This window comes from Danio rerio, chromosome 3 (assembly GCF_049306965.1).
Source record: "Danio rerio strain Tuebingen ecotype United States chromosome 3, GRCz12tu, whole genome shotgun sequence".
Classification (NCBI taxonomy): domain Eukaryota; kingdom Metazoa; phylum Chordata; class Actinopteri; order Cypriniformes; family Danionidae; genus Danio; species Danio rerio.
Window position 1 is genome coordinate 10397501 of NC_133178.1, and position 6649 is coordinate 10404149.

Below are 6649 nucleotides of genomic sequence, written 5' to 3' on the forward strand. Positions count from 1 at the left end.
ATTTTTGTCAAAATTGAGTTATTTACATATTCATTTTAAATGGCAACTTATTAACATTATGGGATGTGTTTTTATAAGTTGTTTACATTTTAATGCTTTTTATTTAAAAAACAAAAAAGGTGTATCTACAAAGTTGAACTCTAGCTTGGCACTATAAGGTTCTGAGAGCCAATTAGCATTTTTAATGCATTCATGAGGACCAATCAGGATCCGCTTTCTTTGTCATTTCGCCGGACTGCTCCATTGACAGAAACACCAGAAGAACAAAATCACAAAAAATCTGAGTCAATTAAATAATGCCGCACCACACAAAATTGAAATGTGTGTAAATGTGATGATTTAGAACCATTTCTTGACACTGAGATTCATTCATTCATTTTCTTTTTGACTTAGTCCCTTTGTTAATCTGGGGTTGCACAGCAGAATGAACCGACAAACATGTTTCACACAGCAGATGCCCTTCCAGCTGCAACCCAACACTGGGAAACATCCATACACACTCAATCACACACATACACTATGGCCAATTTTAGCTTATCCAATTCACCTGTACCGCATGTTTTTGGACTTGTGGGGGAAACCAGAGCACCCAGAGGAAACCCACGCAGACACGGGGAGAACATGCAAACTCCATACAGAAATGCCAAATGACCCAGCCAAGGCTCAAACCAGCAACCTTCTTGCTGTGAGGCAATCGTGCAACCCACTGCGCCACCGTGTCGCAAACATTGAGAAAAAATGCTCAATTTTACATTGTTGAAAAATAATTGAATATTTAAAAATTTGTATATTAAATGTAAAATATTTTTATTTGTGTATATATAGTCAGTGAAACACTTTTCAGTGTTTATTAAACTCATTTGCTAATTGTTTGTTTCTTTTAAAGTCTATAAGTTTAATATTAGGCCTTAAAGGTCAAATACTTAATTTATTTCATGGGGCATATAATTCAATTAATATAATTTAATAATTTATTTAAAGCATAAAATTTTATAAATATGAACATATTAATTAGATAAAATTAACAGCCGCACTGGTAAAAATATCTAGCACAGCCTTGCATGCTTAGTTTTAAAAGAAAAAATATTCATCCTAAAACATGAAATAAATGTTACAGAAAGCAAAATTTTAACTTTCTCAAGCATCAACAACACTAAACTATATATTTTTTATTGTATTGCTTGATAAGTAATGCTTCAATGAATGATCTGCCAGATAGAACCTTATAATTCCAAGTGGAAAAGGACTTTTTAGAATGAGAAGGTTCTATCTGCATTTACCGTGGTTTATTTACTCCAATTTGCAAATGTAAGAGAACTTTGATAATTTACATTTAGAGAACCCTTAGGGTCTCTGTCATGTTAATGGATAAGAGAACTGTTACACATATATTGTTTGCTATATGGAATGCAAAAACTTTGAAGCTCAATATCTCAAAATCATTCAGAACGCAGATAGAACCTTATAATTCTAAGGTGACGATTTATTAATAAACATACAGTTTTGAAAACCAAAAATAAGCACTTTGACAAAAATAGGAAATATAGCACAAATCCAGCACAAATTAGTGCTTAAAATGTCAGTAAAATGCAGTATTTCAATCTCACAATTTGAGGCGAATCACTACAAAAAGGTCGACTTTTTGAGAAAAAAGAAGTGCTTTTAATAGGCTGGCTACAGGCCTGTTTACCCAGGAGAAGATTGTTAGTGTTGTTGTTTTTTTCTTTCAGTCTACCAGATCTGTTTATTTGACACCACAAAATTTATTTTATCCTATATTTGTCATATTCATCAATATAACTCGCAGATGTACTGAGAAACTTAATACTAACCCATTCAAAATAACTGATTTCTGTGTTTTAGTCGATTTTTATATCTGTGAGTGAAGCTTTGGGCAGCTGCCATCTAGTGGTCAACTGTTCTGCACACAAAATGCTAATTTTTGGAATACATTCACTCACTTTCTATCCTTCATATCCTAAGCTGCTTATCAGGGGTTTACACAGCAGTATGTCAGTGTAAATTTTATTAATATAGTAAATAAAGACCTACTATTAAACACAACCATAGGATGACCAATGTGCTGCATAATACAAATCACAAAGAGAAAGAGATATAAATTATGGCTAAAACAAACAACTTTCACAGATAAAATGCCAATTTAAAAAGATAAGATTCCAACCTGGATTTAAAAACAGACAGAGATGATAAAGATCTAATACAGAGGGGCAGAGCATTTCACAATCTAGGACCAGCTACTGTGAAAGCGCGGTCAGCCTTGCATTTCAGCCTTGACTTCAACCCCAAAAGTTAAGGTAAATCAAACCATTTGAGGAAACTGATTGCAACAAACCATTTAAGTTCAAAAACTAATCCCAATGAGTACTGTGAACTTAATCTATTTGAGGAAATAACGCAATTTGAGCACAGATAAATGAAGAGAACTCAAACCAACTGTGCTTTAAAACCAAGTAAGTTAAGGCAGGGGTGTCCAAATTTGGTCCTGAAGCTCCAACCCTAATTAAACACACCTGAACCAGCTAATCAAGCTCTTTCTAGAAATTTCCAGGTGTGTTGAATCAAGTTGGAGCTAAACTATGCAGGACACCGACCCTCCAGAACCGAGTTTGGACACCCCTGAGTTCAGGAAACTCAAACCGTTTGAGGAAACCGATTGCTATAAACCAGTGGTTCTTAAACTATTGTACGTGTACCACTAGTGGTACACAGGCTTTCTTCTACTGGTACGTGGAGGAATAAAATTTGTCATGTACATGCTATACACATTTCAAAATTGATCAAAAATGATGTAAATATTATGCCATATATGACATATTTCTGAGGTAATCTGCCACGTTTTTTATCTTTACAGAGTTGTAGCTGCTTTACTGTGCCTACTACGCTACTGTATTTCAATACTGCTCATTTTGGTGGTACTTGTAGAGACAATTTTTTACTGAGGTGGTACTTGATGAAAAAAGTTTGAGAACCAATGCTATAAACCATTTAAGTTAAACTAATCTATATGAGTATGAGGCGAGGCAGTGGCGCAGTAGGTAGTGCTGTCGCCTCACAGCAAGAAGGTCGCTGGTTCGAACCTCGGCTCAGTTGGTGTTTCTGTGTGGAGTTTGCATGTTCTCCCTGCCTTCGCGTGGGTTTCAAAGACATGCGGCATGGGTGAATTGGGTAGGCTAAATTGTCCGTAATGTATGAGTGTGTGTGTGTGAATGTGTGTGTGGATGTTTCCCAGAAATGGGTTGCGGCTGGAAGGGCATCCGCTGCGTAAAAACTTTCTGGATAAGTTGGCGGTTCATTCCGCTGTGGCGACCCTGGGTTAATAAAGGGACTAAGCCGACAAGAAAATGAATGAATGAAAAATCTATGAGTACTGTGAATTTACTACATTTAAGTTGGAGTAATGAGGTATTTAATGAACTCATTACCTTCAACACAGAGTTCAAAACTCTTTTTAAATGAGTGGAATCAACTTTCAGTCAATTTTGAGTTAACTACACTCATTTCAGTTGATAAAGTTGACTGTTGGGTTTTAAAGTGTACTAATCTCTGGTTTGATGAGAGAGCGACCAGGCTGATGTTCAGTCAACAGGTCTGACAGATATGAAGGTGTCAAGCCATTTAGTGATTTAAAAACCATGAGAACAATTTTGCACAGGCAACAAGTGCAACGAGCGTAACGGGCTCGTAAAACAACAACAGGACACGGCAGATTTTTCTTCTTGGATGTGTGTCTGTTCATCGAGACGACGACAAGGTTTGTTTGAGCCCGGGCCATCCATGACTGGTGATTATAAGCATATAGTATACCCATGTAGTGTCTCGGCTTTGTATTTAAAAAAAACATGGCGGTTTCTTTGTTTACGTTCTGTGTAGCTCCACAAGCTCATGACGTATCTCTGTAAGCAATCAGCGTTCAGCAGCACGTGTAGCTCCACCTTTTGGTACCCTTTCTCCCGTTTGGTACCCTTTCGAAAGGGTGCCGAAAAAGTGGTACGGTACGGTTTGGTTCGGTATGCTTATTGACAGTGGAAACGGCCAAAAAAAGCATACCAAACCGAACCGTACTTTACCACTCAGTGGAAATGGGCCATAAGACTGGTGGGTCATGTTTTGTGGTACCAGTCAAAGGCCTTGCAGCAGCATTTTTTTTTTAAAACTAACTCTATAAACAGTATAGAGTTGAATGAACCGCCAATTACTCTTTTATGTGGCGGATGCCCTTACATCCGCAACACAGCACTAGGAAACAGGGATATACTTCATTAATTTTCTTTTCGCCTTAGTCTCTTTATTATTCAGGGGTTGCCACGGTGGAATGAACCGTCAACTTATTCAGCATATGTTTTACACAGTGGATGCCCTTCAGGCTGCAACCTACTCTCATTCATACACTACTGACAATCAAGCTCACCCAATTCACCTGTACCACATGTCTTTGGACTGTGGGGGAAACCGGAGCACCCGGAGGAAACCCACGCCAACACGGGGAGAACATGCAAACTCCACACAGAAATGCCAACTGACCCAGCTGAGGCTCAAACCAGCAACCTTCTTGCTGTAAGGTGACAGTGCTAACCACTGCCCAACCTCCCATTGGCTAAACAAAATATATATAAATAATGGTAATGCAATCGTGTCCATCTCACGGCTTACCTTCAATTAAGGGGTTTTCACTGTTCACCAATATCTCCAGCTGAAATCAAACACTTGCAACTCTCCAGTTACCTGAAAGATGAAACCAGAACACACAAAACACACACCGATGAGGATGTAGATGCACTGCAAAACATAAAAACATGTTAACTTTCAGAAACTAGCACTACTGGAGAATGTCTAAAATTCAAAATCAAACTGAAAGTGCTTCAGGGGTACGTGCTGTCGCTGATCTTTGGGTAAGAGATACATAAAGAAAAACAGCACAACTGTAAGTCCAAGGTCCTTGGAAAAATAATTTCAAGTCTTTATTAACATGGCTATTCTGTTGATGAAGGCTTTTTAAATAATTGTTCACTTTTTTCCGAGTGGACTTTTAATTCTGCAGTTTAATGTCTACAATGTGGCGGTTCATTCCACAGTGGCAACCCCTGATGAATAAAGGGGCTAAGCTGAAAAGAAAATGAATGAATGTCTAAAATGACTTTTAGTGTGACAGACAGTGTATTAATAATACTAATAATTTTTTTTCATTAAATTAATCTCTTTTTTTTTACATCAACTCGATAAATAATGAAAAAAAAACGATATATGACCTACAAAAAAGTACACGTTGAAGTAGGTTTGAAGTATATATTGCACTATTTTGCATTTTTAATTTAAATATGTAACCTTTTGAATCATCATTTGAATAATTAGAATATTATATTTTACATTTGTGAAATATATCAGTATTATTATGCATGTACATTTAAATATGGCTTTTATTTATTAAATTATTGATTTTTATTTGATCAGACTGTGGTATTGATCATTTTATGTTTGTTAGTAAATCTTTTTAATTACACACTTATTTTTTACTATACTTTTATTTATATACTATCATCACTGGCTATTTTATCATTTACAGGATTATGATATGAAAATGTATATTTTTTGAATACTCATAATCCAACAATAACGAAAAACAGTAGGTTTATATTATTTATTTATATACAATATATTGTATGCAATGTTGCCAAGAATGTTCTAAAAAATTTATGAAGTTTACTTAACTAGATAAAAAATACTCACCGGCCACTTTATTTGGTACACCTATCCAACTGCTTGTTAAGGCAAATTTCTAATCAGCCAATCACATGGCAGCAACTCAATGCATCTAGGCATGTAGACATGGTCAAGATGATCTACTCCAGTTCAAACCGAGCATCAGAATGGGGAAGAGAGGTGATTTAAGTGACTTTGAATGTGGCATGGTTGTCGGTGCCAGACAGGCTGGTCTGAGTATTTCAGAAACTGCTGATGCAGAAGAGCATATCTGAACACACAACACTTCTAACCTTGAGGCGGATGGGCAACCGAAGCAGAAGACCCCACTGGGGGCCACTCCTGTCAGCTAAGAACAGGAAACTGAGGCTACAATTCACACAGGATCACCAAAATTGGACAATAGAAAATTGGAGAAACGTTGCCTAGTCAAATAAGTCTTGATTTCAGCTGCGACATTCAGATGGTAGGGTCAGAATTTGGCATCAACAACATGAAAGCATTGATCCATCCTGCCTTGTATCAACGGTTCAGGCTGGTGGTGGTGTTGTGGTGTTGTGGGGGATATTTTCTTGGCACACTTTGGGCTTATTAGTACCAATTAAGCATTGTGTCAACGCCACAGCCTACCTGAGTATTGTTGCTGACAATGTCCATCCCTTTATGACCGCAGTGTACCCATCTTCTGATGGCTACTTCCAGCAGGGTAAGACACCATGTCATAATGCATGAAATATCTTAGACTGGTTTCTTGAACATGACAATGAGTTCACTGTGCTCAAATGGCCTCCACAGTCACCAGATCCCAATCTAATAGAGCACCTTTGGGATGTGGTGGAACGGGAGATTTGCAAAATGAACTGATCCAATAAAATTTCTTTGAAAAAATATAGATATAAATGTGATATAATGTGCAAATAAACATTACAAA